Here is a 21860-nt window from a genome sequence, read left to right on the forward strand (position 1 = left end):
AAACTAGCGCAATTACATTACCAGATTTAACTCTCCATGAATTCATGGAGACAGCATGTTTTACTAAACATTCTAAGCTCAGGTTTGGCGAGACATACCCATACTGGAAGTTGGGAATGTCGCCCAGGCTGCCTCGGCGAGAACTAGAAATTCTAACCCCTAGACCATATGAGAAATATAAAGATCAAGTGTAACAGATTGAATTGTAACATAAGCCTCATTGATGTTTGAGAGGTTAAAGAACAGTGCATAGTTGGGTCACCAGCTTTTAAGCAAGCATTTTTAATATCTAAATGTGCTTGGTTCTGCATGTCATGGAGAGAAGCACATAGCTCGGGATTTGTATCTTTCTTTTGGTTCAGCCAAATAGAGCCAGGTCTTGATTTTTAATACAGTTTTTTTTTAATGGGGTAGGAAGCACTATCAAGCAGCTCTGAGTTTGTGTTGTCCCGCCCCAGAAAATCTGGCTGAGTGCTCTAAGGAGCTAGATTTAAGTTCCAGTCCCTGTGAAGGGATGCTTTCAAGTACAACCGCTGCTACGTTGCATGGAACAGCTAAAGGTTGATTACTGCATATTGCACACTGCATCCTAAATGGATGGGATTTTTCAATGTCTCTCTTAACAACCCACAGCGTGTCTTATTCATACTGTGGATTCAAGTCTTCCAAAAGGCTGACCACAATGTTCCCATGCCAGGAGTTGAACCCAGGCCACCTGAATGGGCCACTTTGTCTCACCTTCCTGCAGGTAGTGTGGATGGATGAAATAATATTGTTTGAATTTTATAAGTGCTACAAGGTTCAAAGGTAATGCGGGACTGGGAGCTTGCACTGAATCACCACATGTGCTGATTTGAAATATTTAAGTGAAGGTCTCTAAAATTCACTGCAGTGTAATCTGGCCATTAGCAAAGACTACAGTGTCACCTGGAGATGCTGGGGATTGAACCCAAGACCTCGTACATGCTAAGCATTCGCTCTACCACTGAGCTACACCCCCTTCCTTATCAATGCCTTAAAATGATAGAATGGACAAAAACAGAACAGATAGAATAGAATCAACAGAAACAGTGACCAGATAGGCAATTCAATTCTTCATTTTTTTTTGTTTATTCCAATTTGACTGGTTGTGACACAAAGGTTTGTCCCATTGTTACTTTACTTACATGTGCGTCACTTTTTGTGTGTTACAGTAACTTTTTTGGCCTGATCACCCAGTCCACAAGTGTTCCTGTACCTATATATTTACAAATCAAGCACTGTTAAGCAGGTGGCATCCTTTGCTGGTCAGGGGGAAGAGAAAGGTATGTTTCCAGCAGGGTTCTAAGAAATATGAAGCAATGCCAATGGATTTTTTGCCCATCAGCTTGACCACCTGGCCACCACAATACTGCATCTTTGGAAAATTACAGTGAAAGCTTTAGACCAATAAAAAAATCAAGATATGCTTGTCCAGTCAAGAATTGCTGGAAAACATGACTGATCCCAAATGAAGTAAAGTATGCGCTCTACCGCTGACCCACTTTGTCTAGAAATGCTCCAAAAAGAAACACCAACCAACCTGCTAGTCTATAGATGCATAGAAAAGCTGAAGGTTGATTACAAACTTCCGCATGCTGCGCTCAAATTGATGCCAAGTTTCTATGCCTCTCTTCACCTCCGTTCAGCTTGAAAGTACTCGTAACCACGGTGAGTCTTGTACATAATGTGGCTACAAGTATTCCAGAAGGACAGACCAGATATTCCCATACCGGGAGTTGAACCCGGGCCACCTGAATGAGAGCCAGGAATCCTAACCGCTAGACCATATGGGAAGGATTTGAGAAGGTAAGAGCTAATTCAATGGTAAAAAAGATAAGATAAGATAAGATGAGATGAGATGAGATGAGATAAGATAAGATAATAAGATAAATACATAAATACCATTGCATGTGATCACAACAGTAATTGCACATGAATATGTGTCATGACGGCACATAGATTGCACATGAATTTCACAGTAATTGCACATGAATTGCACATGGATTCCAACAGCAATTGCACATATGACGGAATTGCACATCAGTATTAGGTTAGGTCAGTATTGCGAGTGTTCAGGACTAACAGTGTTTGTTATAAAGTCTGACAGCAGCAGGAAGGAAAGACCTACGAAACCTTTCCCTCACACAGCGAGGGTGGATTAGTCTCTCACTGAAGCTGCTCTCCAGAGTTGACATAGTGTCCTGCAGGGGATGACACTCATGGTCCAGCATAGATGTGAATCTAGCCAGGACCCTCGTGTCCCCCACCTCCTGCACCGAGTCCAGAGCACAGCCCAGGACGGAGCTGGACTTCTCGATGACTTTGTCCAGCCTCTTCCTCTCCCTCTCTGTGATGCTGCTGCTCCAGCAGGCCACACCGTACAGGAGGGCTGATGCCACCACAGAGTCGTAGAAGGTCTTCAGGAGTGGCCCTGTCACTCCAAAAGACCTGAGTCTCCTCAGGAGGTAGAGCCGACTCTGGCTCTTCCTGTACAGTGCGTCTGTGTTATGAGTCCAGTCCAGTTTGTGGTTCAGATCAACACCCAGGTACTTGTATGAGTCCATTCTCTCAATGTCCCGTCCCTGGATGTTCACTGGTAAGGGGGCAGTGGGGTGGCGTCTGCGGAAATCCACCACCATTTCCTTGGTCTTCCCCGCGTTGATGAGGTGGTTCCGCTGACACCAGTCCACAAAGTCCTGCGCCAGTCCTCTGTACTCCGCGTCATCTTCGTCCGTGATGAGTCCGATAATGGCAGAGTCATCAGAGAACTTCTGCAGGACACAGCTGTCCGTGTCATGTCTGAAGTCTGCAGTGTAAAGGGTGAAGAGAAAGGGCGCGAGGACAGTGCCCTGGGGCGCCCCCACACTGCAGGTCCGAGTGTCAGACACACAATCCCGTGCTCTCACAAACTGTAAATCCTCTGGGACCGCATGAGGCTCGCTATTTCCGTCATTTTATTTTGAAGGGACCTCACGTTACCCATGACTACGGCGGGAACCGACTTCCTGTTTGTCCCTCTCTTCTCTCTGAGTTTACGTCCAGCCTGTCTGCTTCGTTGCGTTTTCCTTAGGATGTCCGCCGGGATAACGTGACGATCTCCGGGTAAGACGACTGTTCTCCGCAGTTTCATTAGTTCCTCCTTTGTGTAAACGCGGTACGGCGCCGGCCGGGGGGCGGGGCCGGAGCCGGGGGACTCAGAGCCAAGACACATCGCCACGACACGACGAAAACACTCAATCCAGCCGAATAAAGTCAAAACAAGTTATTTTAAAGCGATTCCAGTGCGTGTCCCGATCGTTCATGAAGTTCCTCTTTCATATAAACGTGTATATAAGCGTGTACCGACAACACGCCGTACTTTGGCGGCGGCCGGAGGGCGCGGGGGGGCTAGCTCGGATGAAAAACGCTCAAATCCAGCCGAAAAAAGTCAAAAACAGTTGAATTAAAAACGATTCCAGCGCGTGTCCCTATCGTACAGTAAAATAGAAAAAATGTACTAACTATATTTACAAAATATAGGAGATGAAGCACAATAAGTGTGAGAAAAAAGAGAGAGCGTTTACACCGGGCTGCTAGCTGCACCAGCGCCTTATGACGTATAAAGAAGGCCTCATTGATGCTTGAGAGTTAAGGAACAGTTCTGTATGTAATAGATATAAGCCCATTCCACGTGCAACAAGTCTAGTGATTAGTATTTTCCTTGTGGCTCAGCCTATTAGACCATGGACCTGAAATCCACAATCCCGGATTTTGGAGGCTAGTATCCTGTGCATATTGCTTATGGGGTTATGTACCCATAATAGACTCAAATTGCTTCAAAATGTCTAATCATGGGTCTTTTTTGACCTACATCTTCTTTCACTACTCAGCTATCCTTTTCCCCAAAAAAGAAATAACAATGTAGGATGGATAAAAGAAATGTGCTGCTAGATTCAAAGCAAATGTGGAACTGGGAGCTTGCGCTGAAGATCGGCTTCCATCATCCAACACATTACTGACTAGCTTGGTTAATTTGGATTGACAATGGCAATAATGCAAGTAAAAACATTCTAGCAGAGGATGGTATCGATCCATCGACCTCTGGGTTATGGGCCCAGCACGCTTCCGCTGCGCCACTCTGCTGAATGGTTATGATCATGGGACTCAAACCCACAGTCCCTGGTTCAAGAGGCCAGTGCGTAATGCCCATGGGGCTGTATACGTCTAATAGACTCAAATTGCTTCAAAATATGAAATCTAATTTTAAAGGAATGTGGAACTGGGATCTTGCTACGAAAGACTGTGCTCTAACACTGAGCTACATAACCATCTCTTGTCTGTCATGATGATTGTCCAAGCGAGACCTGGAGTCAACACTTTTCACTTTGTGCCATCAACATATTGAATGGAGATGCAGGGGATTGAAACAAGGATTTCATACATGCCCTCGTTCTGAAGTGAGGCTCCGAAATTAAACATCAGCAAACATGCTGGTTTATAGAATAGAACGAAACCTCAAAATCTGTGCTGCTAAACACACGTTGCTGACAGGAGTCCATCGCCTTAACCTCTCGGCCACAACAACAATACACATTTGAACTGTGTTTAAGAAAGCGGAAATTATCCACATTATTTTCTGAAACTAGCGCAATTACATTACCAGATTTAACTCTCCATGAATTCATGGAGACAGCATGTTTTACTAAACATTCTAAGCTCAGGTTTGGCGAGACATACCCATACTGGAAGTTGGGAATGTCGCCCAGGCTGCCTCGGCGAGAACTAGAAATTCTAACCCCTAGACCATATGAGAAATATAAAGATCAAGTGTAACAGATTGAATTGTAACATAAGCCTCATTGATGTTTGAGAGGTTAAAGAACAGTGCATAGTTGGGTCACCAGCTTTTAAGCAAGCATTTTTAATATCTAAATGTGCTTGGTTCTGCATGTCATGGAGAGAAGCACATAGCTCGGGATTTGTATCTTTCTTTTGGTTCAGCCAAATAGAGCCAGGTCTTGGTTTTTAATACAGTTTTTTTTAATGGGGTAGGAAGCACTATCAAGCAGCTCTGAGTTTGTGTTGTCCCGCTCCAGAAAATCTGGCTGAGTGCTCTAAGGAGCTAGATTTAAGTTCCAGTCCCTGTGAAGGGATGCTTTCAAGTACAACCGCTGCTACGTTGCATGGAACAGCTAAAGGTTGATTACTGCATATTGCACGCTGCATCCTAAATGGATGGGATTTTTCAATGTCTCTCTTAACAACCCACAGCGTGTCTTATTCATACTGTGGATTCAAGTCTTCCAAAAGGCTGACCACGATGTTCCCATGCCAGGAGTTGAACCCAGGCCACCTGAATGGGCCACTGTGTCTCACCTTCCTGCAGGTAGTGTGGATGGATGAAATAATATTGTTTGAATTTTATAAGTGCTACAAGGTTCAAAGGTAATGCGGGACTGGGAGCTTGCACTGAATCACCACATGTGCTGATTTGAAATATTTAAGTGAAGGTCTCTAAAATTCACTGCAGTGTAATCTGGCCATTAGCAAAGACTACAGTGTCACCTGCTGGGGATTGAACCCAAGACCTCATACATGCTAAGCATGCGCTCTACCACTGAGCTACATCCCCTTCCTTATCAATGCCTTAAAATGAAAACAGAACAGATAGAATAGAATCAACAGAAACAGTGACCAGATAGGCAATTCAATTCTTCATTTTTTTTTTGTTTATTCCAATTTGACTGGTTGTGACACAAAACTTTGTCCCATTGTTACTTTACTTACATGTGCGTCACTTTTTGTGTGTTACAGTAACTTTTTTGGCCTGATCACCCAGTCCACAAGTGTTCCTGTACCTATATATTTACAAATCAAGCACTGTTAAGCAGGTGGCATCCTTTGCTGGTCAGGGGGAAGAGAAAGGTATGTTTCCAGCAGGGTTCTAAGAAATATGAAGCAATGCCAATGGATTTTTTGCCCATCAGCTTGACCACCTGGCCACCACAATACTGCATCTTTGGAAAATTACAGTGAAAGCTTGAGACCAATAAAAAAATCAAGATATGCTTGTCCAGTCAAGAATTGCTGGAAAACATGACTGATCCCAAATGAAGCAAAGTATGCGCTCTACCGCTGACCCACTTTGTCTAGAAATGCTCCAAAAAGAAACACCAACAAACCTGCTAGTCTATAGATGCATAGAAAAGCTAAAGGTTAATTACAAACTTCCGCATGCTGCGCCCTAATTGATGCCATGTTTCTATGCCTCTCTTCACCTCCGTCCAGCTTGAATATAATTGTAACCACAGTGAGTCTTGTACATAATGTAAGCCGGGAGTTGAACCCGAGTTGAATGTACAGACAGACATGACACACAAGGGCAGGGGAATGGGATACACAAGGGCAGGGGGAGACGAGACAAAAAATTACAGAAAATCAAACACACAATCATTCTCCAAACATTCTTCAGTGATGGGGGGTGATGCCGTGGTTGGGGTTGATGCCGTGGTTGGGGGGGTTATGCCGGGGTCAGAAGATGATGTCCAGGTTTCCAGAGGGTGTGAGGTGGATCAGGGTGTTGTGGGGGACGAGGTGGGTGATGAACCGGTGCTCTGCTGCCATGTGGAGGTGTCGGAGGTGTGCGGCCAAGAGTCCTTTGAAGATGGGCCAGGGTTCTGCTGTTTTATTGTCACGGAGATGGATGTTCCTGTTGAGATATAATGTGTACCGGCTATGGAGAGGGTTAGTCGGGCGAGATGGGTGTTGGCTACAGAGCGACTCTGTCCGGGACCAAAGAGGAGGAGCCAGACGGAGGGGCATGTGCGCGAGACCCTCACCGCTGTCTGGAACCGCCACAGTCAGGGGCCTGAAAGTCCTCCACGCCTCCAAGAGTTCCCTCTCGAAGGGGGGGAGGCCTTCCAGGACCGAAACAGGGGGCAACAAACACAAATTATAAACACCAAACTTACCTAGACTATTAACAAACTCACCTATATAATCCTTCCATGGAGCATCTACCTCAACGTCTAGAAATTTCCGAATTGTTTTCAGCCGGAAGGCCTTCTTCCTTAACTCTAAATCTGCTAACTTTAAACCTCCCTGATCGTACTCACCTATCATAACCTTATGTGCAATAAAGCCCCTCTCACGATTCCACAAAAAGTGGTTTATCACTAACCTTAATTTGTTAGCATAGACCCCCGGCAGGCCGTACACGGAGAGTGCATGGTTCAACATGGACATGCACAAAGAATTTACAACTAAGACTTTACCTTTTAATGTCAGATTACGACGTCTCCAAAAATTCAAGCGCGCTGTAATTTTCTCGCACAAAGGCGACCAAAGTGCAGTACGACACGCCTCCTCGTCTCTGCCCAGGGGGACGCCGAGGACCTTGTAGGAGTCCCCGGCCTCCCGGAGCTGGACAGGGAGAGGAACAGGCGTGACGCTGCCGCAAAATTTAACCGTGGTTTTATCGAAATTTATTTTGGCCCCTGAAGCGAGGCCATAAACATTGAGCACGTGGAGAGAGGCGTTCAGGCTCTCCACGTCTCGGAGGATCAGATTCGTGTCATCTGCGTACTGAAAAATTTTGACTTCCCTACCCGCAGGCGTGGTCAGTCCCCTCACCGCCGCGTCCGCCCGCAACATGGCCGCCAAAGGCTCAGCGGCGATGCTGTAGAGGAGCGACGAGAGGGGACAGCCCTGCCTGACTGATCTTTTTAAGGGGAAAGAGTCAATTAGAAACCCGTTGACTTTGACCTTACTGACCGCAAAGGAATAGATGAGCTGTAGCCAATTAACAAACCGTTCGCCGAAACCTAACTTACCTAATACAGTCCAGAGGAACGAATGCTCAACTCTGTCGAACGCCTTGTTAAAGTCTACACTAACGTGAATACCACCGGTCGCGTGCATCTGCCGAAGGAGATATCTCAGAGACAAAACTATGTCTGAGATGTCCCTCCCGGGGACGCTGTAGGCCTGCGAGGGGTGTATGATGGATCCAATCACACGCTTTAACCTACCTGCTAATACCTTTGCTAAAATTTTATAGACTACGTTCAAAAGGCTAATGGGCCTGTAGTTGGCGAGGCTGCTCCTGTCGCCCTTCTTAAAAAGCAGAGTGACGACACTCATCGCAAAACCATCGCCAACTCTACACTCACTCTCAAAATCCTGATATAATAGGAGTAGGATCGGAGCTAACCTGGAAGCGAAACGCTTGAAAAACTCACAGGTTAGTCCGTCCTCTCCGGGGCTTTTTCCTGTATTTAAACTCTTGACTGCAGCCTCTATCTCCATGAGAGACAGAGGCGCGTCGCACAGCTCCCTATCCTCCCTGCTCAGTTTGCGCTCCAGAGCACCTACAGCCTGGTCTAAAGCCTGCTCTGCCACTCCGTCTGAACTAAAAAGCCTACTATAGAAATCCTGCGCTGTCTCTAAAACCTCACTTACCTCGGAAACAATCTTACCTGTCTTCTCTATCAACTTATCTATGTGCATCTTTCCCTGTGTAGCCTTCTCACAGCCGAAGAAGAACGCTGTCGAGCGTTCTCCTTCGACTGTGTGTCTGGCTTTTGCCCTCAAAATTGCACCCTGACACCTACTTACCTCCAGCTGCTCCAGCTCAGCGCGCACCACCAGGTACTCTGGATCCACAGGGCCAGTGGTGGAAGCTGCGCCCTGGTCCAGGACCTGCAGGCGCTGGCGGAGAGCGGTCTCCCTCCTGGTCGACAGCCACGCCTTGTGTTTGCTGTAATTGACACAGAGCTTTTTAATGCGTGTTTTTGCCGTCGGCCACCAATCGACCACGCTGTCGATCAGCTCCAGCTCCATGTCAAATACATCAAACAAAAAGTCCATTTTCCTACAAAAAGTTTCATCACCGAGGATGGAGCTGTTTAGGACCCACAGTCCTCCATTCCTCGGTGATGAAACTAACCCAAAATAAATATCTAAAGTGGAGTGATCACTCAAGCCTGACCACTTGTAGGAAGCACCACTGACTCTCTGTGCCAGGTCTGAGGAGGCAAAACAGAGGTCAATGCGGGACTGCTTCAGGACGCCCTGCCACCTGGAGAAATCCTTCAGGAAGGGGTGGACGAACCGCCACACCTCCGTCAGGTTCCTGCTGGCGGCTTCTTCCAACAGGGCTGTCCTGGCAGTGCTGTTTTTAAAAGAGTTGTTAATGCCGATGTCTGTCTTGCAAAGTGTTGTATTAAAGTCACCGATTATGATTGTATTGTCGTTTGCAAAGCGAAATATTTTTTTGAAGAATTGCCTCCTCAGACCATCATCGTTCGGGGCGTAGATATTAATTAGTCTGAACTTCACTGTGTCCGTGAAGTCCAGGACCAGGAAGGAGCCCTCTGGGTCGGCGTGTACCAGGGTGGGTTGGCCTAAGACACCAGGCCTCACCACCGTGGCCACATCGCGCGAGCACGCCGTGCCCAGGGCCCAAAATACAGAGCCTACTCCCACGTTCCGCACTCGTTGCGCGTGGCTGACATCCCAATGCGTTTCTTGGATGCAGAGCACGTCCCACTTGGAAAAGTGTAACGCGCTCTGCATCCGCACTGGGCTCCGCAGGCCGCCTGCGTTCCAAGAGGACAAGGAGAACGCCATTAAGAGGAGACTTTGGAGGATACAACCCATCTTTTATTTCGACTTCTTTTTGGCGCCCGTCGCATCTGACTCCCACACTCTTTTTCTGACTTCACGGGTGGAGAAATCCATGAAGTCATCATTAAAAACAGTCTCAAGCTCACCTCGTGGGGCAGAGCTGCGTGTGGAGGATGGTGGGTTGATGGAGCTTTCTGCTGGCGCTTTTGATGTGGCTGGAATGGAGGAGGCGGAGGAGGTGGAGCCGCTCTGAGCAGCAGCGCCCTCTCCATCTCCTGCCACCTGCTTCCTGCGTCTTGTCCCTTTCTTTTCCTTCTTCTCCACCTGTCCCCTCTTACCACCGTCCGACTGGAGCTTGGGATCATCACCCAGCCCTGTGGTGATGTCCCCCCCTTTGGAGGTAAGATGCGGGGCCTGTCCCGCACCCATCCTCCTCCCGGGTTCAGCCTCTGCCTCCACGGGCTTAGGAGTTGGACCCTCACGAGTCCCTTCCCTCTGGTCAGGAGGAGCAGTTTGTCCTGCTCCCACCTTCCCAGACGCCAGCGCTGAGCCGAGCACCATCTCCAGTGCGACGGGCGCCTCCTCGTCTGAGGAGTCAGAGGAGCAAGAGGAGCCGAACACCTCTGGCTCCCCTGACTCCTCCACAGCCTCCTCCTCCAAAACCTCCTCTACTTCGGAGAGAGCAGTTGCGGGCACGTTCTGGGCCACGTCACTGCTCTCTCCTCCAATGGCGTCCTCCCTGTCCTCCCCTCTGTCCTCCCCTCTGTCCTCCTCTCTGTCACCCGCACCACACGGACATAAGTGGCGGAACATGCGGCACTCTCTGCACTTCGGGGCCCACTGCGCGACACACTCGCGCGCGTAATGCCCCTGGCTCCCGCAGTTGCGGCACAGAAAGTCAGGGCACTCCCTCAGAATATGGCCAGGCTGGAGACACCCCCTACACACCCGCACCTGCCTGTCGTGTATTACCCTGAAGTACTCGGGGCCCCCCGCGGTGTCAAACCTGACAGAATACGGTAAGGACTGCACCGTGTCCGTGAACCTTACCCGTACAAACCTGGTGCCGTCCGCCATGTTCGTCCCCGGCCACATTCTCCTCCTCACCTCGGAGACCGCAGAGACCCCCCAGGCGTAGAGCTTGGCCAGGATCTCCTCGTCCTCGATATAAGCCGGCAGCCCCATGAAGGACATGACCAGCTCATCAACCGAGATGTCACGGGCGTGAACCCTGACTCCTCCAATGCAGTACCCATCCAGGAGCCGCTCCTTCGCTTTGGTGGTACTGACGGTTACTTCATATTTGTCCTTTGAGATGAGTCTGCACGCTACTATGGAGCCGCACACCTCCTGAGTTGATTTCAAAAAAGCTAGTGGCGTGATTTGTGCTCCCTCCGTTAGTTCCAATACCACAGTGAGTTCTTTCATAAATTTCATCCTTCTTTCTTTGTTCTTTCTATTATTTACAGATTCTTTCAAACTTTGTCTTGCCTTTGTCGTGTCCATTCCAGTGTCCGATGCCGTGTTGTCCGTCCTTTGAGCCATGCTCACAAAAAAACAAAAAATCCACCTCCCAGTAAGTTTACTGGGAGGGGAACAAACAAAAAAACTGAAAAAAGTAAATGAAAATGATCAAAATAACGATTAAAAACTCCAAAAAACTCCCAAACCTCCAGCTCCAGACCATGCAGCACACCACAAATTGCACGCACCTCAAAAAGGCGAAATCTACGAGGTAACATTGGTCACTGAATATCTAGCTGAAACAGGTGGAGTAGCATTTAAGAGGCGCTGTGGCTGTCTAGTAAACAGGACATCCTGGGTTCAAATCCCAGCAGTGCCTTCATGATAGCCTTTCAAGCAAATCAGTTGTTTACATGTACAGAAAAACTTATCACCCGAAAGAGCTCTTTTACATTTTGCAATTAGAGATTGAAAAGTATCCCTGAATAAACAGAGTAAATGCACTCTTTTCACTCCTTGTTTCTCAGTTTGATGGTAAGGATTGATTGATGTAGACTGTTTTCGGATGACTGTTTTGCTTTTGTGAAAAAGGGGAATCAGACAAAAGTTGCAAAGGCATTCAAAGGCTGTGAGTTCGAGACCCACCAGAGTCACTGTTGTAACCCCTGTTATCTACATTGGTAAATAGGAAAGCCTGCTTGTGTTATTAACTGATGAAAGGAACTGCTAAACTTGGTTCAATTACCACAGAATCCCAGTGTGCTATAGGCTGGCCACTGCTTGGTAGGAGTTTCCCGTACGTGAGTGACTGTTCCTTCCTTCCTTCACGCCCCGCTCAACCTCGTCTTCTTCTAAAGAGCTTGGCGCTGTCATCAGAAGCTTTGGTCTTACTCAGCACCTGAGTGGCCCCACAGAGGGCAAATGGCACACTCTGGACCTGCTAATGACAAAGCGGGTTAATATTTCAAATTACAGTGTGGTAAATGTTACTTTGTCTGATGGTTTCTGTATTTCTCCAGGTGCAATGAGTTTGCAGTGTTCTTTGCAAGACTCATTTCAGAACATTAATAATACCATTATTTGCAGATAACAAGCACGCAGCCAACTAGACAACTGGAGTTAACCCATTTTGCATTTGTGGCTGACAAAACTTTCCAAGAGATCACCACAAGTCTGAGTTCCACTACATGCTGCCTTTATGCATTGCCTACTAGATTTTTAAAGTCTATGGTGAGCAGTCTGTTGGCTCCAATCAATGAAAAAGTCAACATGTTGCTTGGATCTGGAATTTTCCCAAGAGCCTTAAAACTGCAGTCATTAAGCCTCTCTTAAAGAAGAGCAGTCTTGATGCCACAGTGCTAAATAAATACCGGCCCATCTCAAACCTACTACTACTCAGTTGTCCATTCAAGCATGCAAATTATTTACAACGACAGAAAATGCGCTGCTGTTACAAATTGGAATAAGAGATGGAAAAGTATCCCTGCACACACAGATTAACTGCACTCTTTTCACTTTTTGATTCTCAGTTTGTTGGCAAGGAATGACTGATGTAGACCCATTTTGGATGAATACCGTGTTTTGCGTTTGTGGAAATGAGCATCATGGAAGGATGTATGGGCTCTGTGGCGCAATGGATAGCGCATTGGACTTCTAGGCATAATTTGCAAGGGGATTCAAAGGTCGCTAATGGTGAGAGTACATGGTTGTTTTTTACAATGGAAAGTCTGCTCGCTTTACTATCTGATGAAAGGCACTGCTGAACGAGGTTCAATTGCCAAGTGTGCTTGAAAAAGTAAGCAAATACATCGGCATTATGTCAAATAACATTATCTTGCAATTTTTCCTCAACATCCAGATCAACTGCAGTATATTGAGTGCGCAATAAATTGGCGAGAGTCGATTGATTGAGAGACTTCCAGTTTTTTTATAGCTACATTGGTACAGGGGATTTAGCTCAAAGGTAGAACGATTGATGCCCTCGCTCGCCATTAAACACAGTTGATTGGACAGGGGCTGAACTTTCGAAAGTTGCTGGCTCGCTTTTTTCAAGATTGTTTGCACTGTTTGCAATCCTTGTTTCCCATTTTTGTGGCAAGGGATGATTGATGTTAAGACTTGTAGCTTTGGATCACCGTTATCCGTCTAGGGAGCATTCTGCGGTTCAATGGTGTAATGGTTTGCGCACTTTGAATCCAGCAATCCGAGTTCAAATCTCAGTGGAACCTTGAGTGCCCCGAGAGTAGCGTTACTCTTTTGAAAAAGTGCAGAAACATGAAGAATCTTTGGGTAAAATCTGTGCTTACCCCCTGAAAGGAGCCAACCAAAGCATACAAACTAAACAAAGCTGTTAAAATCTGGAGCTGGTTTTCTTATGACCAAGCTTATGATTCAACGCCTGGATTACAAAAGGCGTAAACGTTTCACCGCATTGCAAAAGAAAATCAAATGAAAAGCATTGATGTGTTGAAGGAATCCTTTGACTTGGAGAGACAGGACTTTTATAGGACTTATTATAAGCAAGAAATGAAACAAAGAAATGACCACTATAATCCTCTGACAGTAATCTTTGTTGAAACCAATCAATCAGAACTTGCGAGGGGAATCATTTCTAAATGATCTCAATGCATTGGTAATCTGGACAACGTTCTGCTGAGTATATTCTAAACCAATGGGAACGAGAAGTTAACCTGGTTTTGTCTGACCAAGAGTGTGGAAATGTAGGAACAGCCCTGAGGAAGACCACAAAATCACATGCCTGAAGGGGAAAAATATGTTTTTTTCACCACACCATGTCAAAGTGTCCATTATTCACAAGGAAATGCTAACTGCTGGAGAACCCAGCAGGCAAACCACTATCAGGTGTTTTGGGGCTGTGCTGTTGCTCAAAAATAATGGACTGAAATTCAAAGGGCACTGCAGACTGTTTTTGACTTTTCCATCCCACTCAAATTAAAAACTATGTACTTGGGCCTCAACACTCCTGCCATGGACACAATAAATGGATACCCTTGGAACATACTTTTGGCTGTAGAGAAAAAGGCCATCACAAAGAAATGCTCGACACCAACCACGCCAACGATCAAAGACTTGACTGACATAGTAACAGACATTAGACATTGGATGAATGGAAAACAGTGACATTCAGGCTTAATTTGGATAAGCACTAATTTGATCGACTTTGGACCAAGTAGGACCCCTATTTTCATTTAAATGTGATTTTGTTTTTATTTTATGTTTAGTGCTATTTATGTTCTTTTTATTTCGATTTTTGCTCCCTGGTCGTGTCCTGTATTGTTTTTATTTTTAATCAAAAGAAAAGAAAAAAGGACACACAGAACTAGTTCATTTTCTCGCTACGTTATGCCACACGTTTCGCTCCCTTGCCTAAATTTTTGAAAAAGTAGCCGAAATAGTTGGGAGAGCGTTAGACTGAAGATCTAAAGGTCCCTGGTTCAATCCCGGGTTTGGGCATGTGTACCTGAATGTTAGTCTTTGCTCAAAAATACAATGAATAGGAATGCTGGGTCTATTGGATATTTTGCGAGATCAGGACATAAATGGCATGGAAAGGATCTATAAAACATAAACAGCAAGCTTTCATTGGAACATTGTTAGCATGAACATGTTTGGTAACATGTTTGGTTTCGCTGAATGTTGTACCCAAGACCTTCTGCGTGTAGGGCAGATGTGATGACCACCACACAATGAAACCATGAAGCAGAAGTTTGCCTACTTCAATGCTGCTCTCTTTGATATAGCCCAATGATCAAATGTCATACTTATTTTCAAAACAGGACATCCTGTAGAAAGGTGTGGTTCAACGGTATAGCGGCTAGCGCTCTGAATCCAGAGTTTTTCTTCATTTTTAATTGCAATTAGAGGGTTAAACCTTTTATGGGTATGTCAAGATTCTCGCCTCTGTGGCGCAATCGGCTAGCGCGTTCTGCTAGTAGGCGAAAAGTTGGTGGTTTGAGCCCACCCAGGGACGACTGCTCACCTTGCCAGAGCAAGCAAGAAATACAATCCCAGAAGTAACCACTGTATGTAATTATGTAAGGAAACCAGGAAATCATTACGGCGCTGGGGCTTCCTTGGTCAAAGGGCCTGTTTAGTAAACAGGAAATGCCTACTCTTTTGTCTATGAAAAATATTTACAAGGAGAGTAAAGCCCACAAGAAGAGCCCTCAAACCCATACCTTTCTCCCTCAAGTTTACTGCTGCTACACTTTGCATTAAGAGAGGGAAAAGTATTGCTGCACATCAAGATTGTTTGCACTGTTTGCACTCCTTGTTTCTCATTTTTTTGGCAAGGGATGATTGATGTAAAGACTTGTAGCTTTGGATCACCGTTATCCGTCCAGGGAGCATTTTGCGGTTCCATGGTGTAATGGTTAGCACACTTTGAATCCAGCGATCCGAGTTCAAATCTCAGTGGAACCTTGAGTGCCCCGAGAGTAGCGTTACTCTTTTGAAAAAGTGCAGAAACATGAAGAATCTTTGGGTAAAATCTGTGCTTACCCCCTGAAAGGAGCCAACCAAAGCATACAAACTAAACAAAGCTGTTAAAATCTGGAGCTGGTTTTCTTATGACCAAGCTTATGATTCAACGCCTGGATTACAAAAGGCGTAAACGTTTCACCGCATTGCAAAAGAAACTCAAATGAAAAGCATTGATGTGTTGAAGGAATCCTTTGACTTGGAGAGACAGGACTTTTATAGGACTTATTATAAGCAAGAAATGAAACAAAGAAATGACCACTATAATCCTCTGACAGTAATCTTTGTTGAAACCAATCAATCAGAACTTGCGAGGGGAAGAAGAAGAAGAAGAAGAAGAAGAAGAAGAAGAAGAAGGCGGCGGCGGCGGCGGCGACGACGAACACCTTATGCTCTCTAAACGCGGGGAAATCTCGTGGACCTCCAAGCCGTCGCTTGAGAGGCAAGGCGAGGAGGAGGAGAAGTAGGAGTAGACAAGTTGGCGCCCATCAGGGAGCTGTGGGACTTGTGGTGCAAGCGACTGCCGCTCATGTACAATCCGGGATCCAAGGTCACCGTAGACGAGAGGCTGGTTTCGTTTAGAGGTGATTTTTTTTATTTAAACAAATGGAGAAAAAAAAAGAGAAAATAATAATAATCAATAAATCAATAAATCAATAAATCAATAAATCAATAAATTAATAAATTAATAAATTAATAAATCAATAAATCATGAAAAGTAAATTCAAATTAAATAATATTTGTTGTTCTTGTGTTCTTGTTTTTCCTTCATTATTTTTTTTTATTTTTTTTCTTCTTCTTCTTCTTCTTCTTCTTCTTCTTCTTCTTCTTCTTCTTCTTCTTCTTCTTCTTCTTCTTCTTCTTCTTCTTCTTCCTTCTTCTTTCTTCTTCTTTCTTCGTTCTTCTTTCTTCTTTGACAGGTCGCTGCCCCTTCCCTCAAAGCCGGCGAAGTACGGAATCAAGCTGTGGGTCGCGTGCGACTCGCTGTCCAGTTACGCCTGGAAGATGCAGGTCTACACCGGGAAATCCGATAAGCGCGTGCCTCCGGAGAAGAACCTGGCCACGCGGGTCGTGCTCGATCTCACCGAGGGACTGGGAAGGGGGGCCGGGGGGGGCGCAACGTCACGTGCGACAACTTCTTCACCTCGTACGAGCTCGCCCGCAGGCTATTCTTCGAGAGGGACGGCCTCACCCTGCTGGGGACGCTGCGCGCCAACAGGAGCGAGTTCCCGCGGGAACTGGTCGACACGAAGCGCAGGGCGATCGCGTCTTCCGTCTCGTGTTCACGTTGGGCGAGACCGCGCCGGGGACCTCTTCCAACGGCTACGGCAACGAACGGAGTCCCCTCGGTCGCCTTGGTCTCCTACCTGGCGAAGAAGAGCAAGAACTTGCAGATCCTCACCACGGTGCGGCGCCACCTACGGAGACGGCAATCGCGGTGGCGGCGAGCCTCCTCCTCCGAGCAAACCGGCGGCCGTGCTGCATTACAATCGCACCAAGGGAGGCGTGGACAACCTGGACAAGGTGACAGGTACCTACAGCTGCAGGAGGAAAACCTGCCGGTGGGCCCTCGTCCTGTTCCACAACATGATCGACGTGTCCGCGTACAATGCTTTCGTCCTGTGGCGGGAGCTGAACCTGATGTGGATGGTCGGCAAACGCCACAGACGCAGGCTGTTCATGGAGCAGCTGGGGAGCGCGCTCGTCGCGCCTCGTATACGCGGGAGGGAGGAGGAAGGGAGGGGGAGGGGGAGGGGGGGGGATGACCTGGCGTCATCGGGGACATCTCGGGAGAGGGGAGAAGAGAGGGGAGAGGAGAGGGGAGAGAGGGGGGGAGGAGGAGGAGGAAGAGAACCCGCTGCTGTACCCGCGAAGAGGAAGTGGTGCCGAATATGCCCCAGGAGCAAGGACACTAAAACGACGAACGTGTACCGAGGGTGCCTCGTACACGTGTGTGGCGAGTGCGCCCCCAGCTACTGCCCGCGCTGCGCTCGGACCTAAGTATCTGTCGACCTTACGATCGCTGCCGTTGCCGCCGTTGCCTTGCCGCCGCCAAAAATTTCCTGTGTTGTGTTTTTTTTATTTTTTATATTTGTCCAAGAAGCTTATACCAGGAATGGGATCCGAACCCACGAGGGCCACCGCCCGTCGGATCTTGAGTCCGAAGCCTTAACCGCTCGGCCATCCTGGTGAAAGCCTATAATGGCGTTGCTCGCTTGTAAAAGGGGTGTCGGTCGGTCGGTCGGTCGCCGCCGCCGCCACGCTACTATTTTGAATAAAGAATGCGACAACGCCGAAAAGAGAAAAATAATATATAGATATTTTTTTAAATGCTATTGTGTCAATTTTTATTTTATTTTAAATAATAAGGATGAAAAAAAAAAAAAAAAATTATGTCCTTACGATGAAGAAGTAGAGTGAAAGAGAGAGAAAGAGAAAGAGAGAGAGAGAGAGAGAGAGAAAGAGAGAGAGAGAAAGAGAGAGAGAAAGAGAGAGAGAGTAAAACGGGCGCGTGCGCAATTGCGACACCTGCAGGTCAAGCCGGGGAGGTGGCATGGCTTACTAATGATAATACTTACAGGGGGCGGTGTATCAGCGTATCGTTGTGGCCGAGCGGTTAAGGCGACGGACTCCATATCCATTGGGAGTTTACCCTGCGTTTCAAAAATGCTACTCGAACCTGTTAGTCGATATTCATTGACCAATTTTACCTCGTAGACTTTGCCTGCAATTGCTCTTCCAATCGTCCCTGGGTGGGCTCGAACCACCAACCTCCCGGTTAACAGCAGAGCGCGAATTGCGACTCTACAAGCCGCAATATCTTTTTTTTTTTTTAAAGCGAGCCAGCAACATTCGAAAGTTCAGCCCCTGTCCAATCAACTGTGTTTAATGGAGAGCGAGGGCATCAATCTTTCTACCTTTAAGCTAAATCCCCTGTACCAATGTAGCTATAAAAAAACTGGAAGTTTTTCAATCAATCGACTCTCGCCAATTTATTGCGCACTCAATATACTGCAGTTAATCTGGATATTGAGGAAAAATTGCAAGATAATGTTATTTGACATAATGCCGATGTATTTGCTTACTTTTTCAAGCACACTTGGCAATTGAACCTCGTTCAGCAGTGCCTTTCATCAGATAGTAAAGCGAGCAGACTTTCCATTGTAAAAAACAAATATGTTCTCTCACCATTAGCGACTCATTGCGCCACAGAGCCCATACATCCTTCCATGATGCTCATTTCCACAAACGCAAAACACGGTTTTCATCCAAAATGGGTCCACATCAGTCATTCCTTGCCAACAAACTGAGAATCAAAAAGTGGACTGCTTGCCATTACAACCCTTGAAATCTTGGTCATAAATTTTCTTCTGTTTGAACCGAAAGAAGAAGAATTAAACCCTCTGTAACAATGAGATTGCAACTATTTCACTCAATTCTCATCACCTGTTAAAGTCATCTCTTTATATGTACTCTACATAAATGGAAAGACTTCATCTAGTGTAAGGTTGCCAAAGCATTTACTTTGTACTGATTTTTGGAACGTTATCTTCGAGATAAGGGAGCTCAATGTCAGCATCGCTGAAATGTCCAAGGTGTCAGGGTCAAGGTAAACTCCTACCTAAGCGTAAGCAAATTTGGTCTACAAGTGGAGGAATGGGTTCTAATCCCACTCCTGACAATGGGTTTGTCCTATATTTGACCTCATTGCAAGTGTAGGGGAATGGAGATGGACATTCCACGGCCAGATAACAGAAAATCTCTCTTTGAACATTGGGGGGTTTTCTTTCTCCCTCTCTCCCTCACCGCAGGGAGCCGCTGTGACTTTGGCGATAACAGACCTTCTCCCCCACAGTCTTACAGGAGGACGCCCCGATGAAAACTATGTTTTATGTGATTATGCCATGAATGTTTGTCCGAATCAACTCCGTACACCTCATGTTTCACCTTGTGTTACGTATTTTTCCACTGTTTAAGGTTTTATATTCCCAATGCTTTAACTCGAGTGCCCATCACAGGTGAAAGAAGATGTAAAATGTATCTACCTCAAGGAATAATGTGCACAAACTGCCAAAAGTGTTTAACGTGTCGTCGCAGTAGCGCCCGCCCCTTTCGCTCCCAGCGTGCCCTGCGGCGCTAGGTGACAAAAAGACGCTCCGAGCTTGGAACGCTCTCTTCTCCTCTCTTCTCTTCTTGCTCTCTTCTTCCTTTTTTTTTGTTCAAGCCTTTGTCTATCTCTTTGAAGCCGTCTCCACGGACGAGCCTGTTTACTTTTCCTTTGTCTCAACAAAGCGTCCGCCACGTGGGTCGACAAGACTAGGCCAGCCTCATCGCCCCCCTGAACTCTGAAAACACCTGGAAACACCTGGAACTAAGCTTAAGCGCTAAACCGGACAGAGACTTTCTTTTCTACTTCGCTTCTACTATTTTTGAAGTAATCTACGCCGTTTACGTGGATCAGCGCTACGTTCTCATCTGAGTAAAGGCCGCGTGAGGAGCTAACACGCAGCTAAAGCGTTCTACCGCTAAGGAACTCCCGGACATCGCCACGCGCCACCTCGCGCCACCGCTGCCGCCCCGCGTCACGGACATCGCGGCACGCCACTGCCTTCGCCCGCCACACCGCTCCACGCGCCGCCTCGTGCCACCGCTGCCGCCCCGCGTCACGGATATCGCGGCACGCCACTGCCTTCGCCCGCCACACCGCTCCACGCCGCTGCCTCGCCACGGATCTCGTCCGCGGACAAGGACCAGCCGGACCGAGTTCTACAAAATCGTAAGCCGACTTCAGTGTGCGGTTCTTTTGTGGCGTGATTTGGGTAGAACTCAGCTGTTCCTCCTCCCTTAGCTTCTCACTTTCCCTCTTTTTGATATAGATTAGCATAGACACGTTTGATTATCAAAGGCAAAACCCTGGTTTAACATTATCTGCATGAAATCTGCTGTTAAATCTGATATAACATCACCTGTGATTTACCTGTGCGCATTTCTGCTCCGGTGCCCTTTTTGATTGCCCTTTTGATAAATAAACTACACGAAAGAGTTATTGACTATTGTTTGTTTGATTAGACTATGCGTAAGTCCCTGAATCGTGAAACACCCTTCAGACCTTTTAACGAGCGCGATTAAGGACCGTATCTTAGCTTTTTGGGTTTTACCCTGGTGCCCCGTCTTGTCTCGTTTCTGCTAAGAAATCTTCCTTAATCGTAAACTGAATACCTGTAGTTTGAGACCCTACACAAGGATGTGAATAGCCTGTTGGCTCCTGCTTCACTAAAGGTTCTATATCCATTCAATACACAGCTTTCTTGGATGCACTACTGCTGTTACGGCTCTCGACTGACATCTCAATTGCAATAGACTTTAAAACGAAGCATTAGCTTGATGTGGACTTTTAAAGGACGCAGTAGTTTGATGTGACAACAACCACATCAAACTCCTTTAAAAAGAGACAGCAGTTTGATGTGTTTTTTTACCAAAGTATAGGTACGGTCATTTGTGCTACTGTAATAACGGATCTGATTCTGTATACTCACAGTTCACATAAATAAAGTGTCAGGATGGCCGAGCGGTCTAAGGCGCCAGACTCAAGGTAAACTCCTTCCTCGCCACAGGGGATTCTGGTCTCTGAATGGAGGTGTGGGTTCAAATCCCACTCCTGACAAAAAAAAAATATTTCCTTTGGAAAGGAAGCCATTTTTACACCCTAATTTACAAGCACATGTGTGACAATGGATGAAAAATTGTCGTATTGGCTTAAGATTTCAAATGAAGTGTTACTTCCAATGATGAATTGTGATGTGATGGCCAATCTACTACGTAGATGCTGTACTGTCAAAGCATTGAGTACATTCAGAGTGAACTGTATCATATGTCTTATACTGTAATTGTGACCACTCACTGAGAAATTAAAGTGACAGATTAATTTACCAGACTTAGTACTGAAAAATTCTGGGTTTTCATTATGACCTTTTTTGCCTTTTGGGCAGCCAGCCTGGCTAGCTCAGTCGGTAGAGCATGAGACTCTTAATCTCAGGGTCGTGGGTTCGAGCCCCACGTTGGGCGGAGTTGATTTTAAGCTTTATGGACTGCTTGCCATTACAACCCGTGAAATCTTGGTCATAAATTTTCTTCTGTTGGAACCGAAAGAAGAAGAATTAAACCCTCTGTAACAATGAGATTTGAACTATTTCACTCAATTCTCATCACCTGTTAAAGTCATCTCTTTATATGGACTGTACATAATTGGAAAGACTTCATCTAGTGTA

At 46.4% G+C, this 21860-nt stretch overlaps 5 non-coding genes and 1 pseudogene across 5 annotated transcripts; 3 read left to right on the forward strand and 3 right to left on the reverse strand.

Moving 5' to 3' along the window:
• Window positions 1–928: 928 nt before the first annotated feature.
• trnaa-agc (transfer RNA alanine (anticodon AGC)) lies at window positions 929–1000 on the reverse strand. Its single transcript has one exon. It is a non-coding gene; the product is annotated as a tRNA-Ala (tRNA).
• Window positions 1001–1742: 742 nt separating this feature from the next.
• trnae-cuc (transfer RNA glutamic acid (anticodon CUC)) lies at window positions 1743–1814 on the reverse strand. Its single transcript has one exon. It is a non-coding gene; the product is annotated as a tRNA-Glu (tRNA).
• A 10966-nt stretch (window positions 1815–12780) lies between these two features.
• Window positions 12781–17784, forward strand: LOC140380231 (piggyBac transposable element-derived protein 4-like; annotated as a pseudogene).
• On the reverse strand, window positions 17700–17782 carry trnal-caa (transfer RNA leucine (anticodon CAA)). Its single transcript has one exon. It is a non-coding gene; the product is annotated as a tRNA-Leu (tRNA).
• Window positions 17785–21146: 3362 nt separating the features above from the next.
• trnal-caa (transfer RNA leucine (anticodon CAA)) lies at window positions 21147–21256 on the forward strand. The gene is made up of 2 exons: window positions 21147–21184; window positions 21211–21256. It is a non-coding gene; the product is annotated as a tRNA-Leu (tRNA).
• A 328-nt stretch (window positions 21257–21584) lies between these two features.
• On the forward strand, window positions 21585–21657 carry trnak-cuu (transfer RNA lysine (anticodon CUU)). The gene has a single exon. It is a non-coding gene; the product is annotated as a tRNA-Lys (tRNA).
• The last annotated feature ends 203 nt before the right edge of the window (window positions 21658–21860 follow it).

This window comes from Eucyclogobius newberryi, unplaced genomic scaffold, assembly GCF_026437365.1.
Source record: "Eucyclogobius newberryi isolate DKJ021-1_F unplaced genomic scaffold, fEucNew1.0.hap1 SCAF_46, whole genome shotgun sequence".
Classification (NCBI taxonomy): Eukaryota; Metazoa; Chordata; class Actinopteri; order Gobiiformes; family Gobiidae; genus Eucyclogobius; species Eucyclogobius newberryi.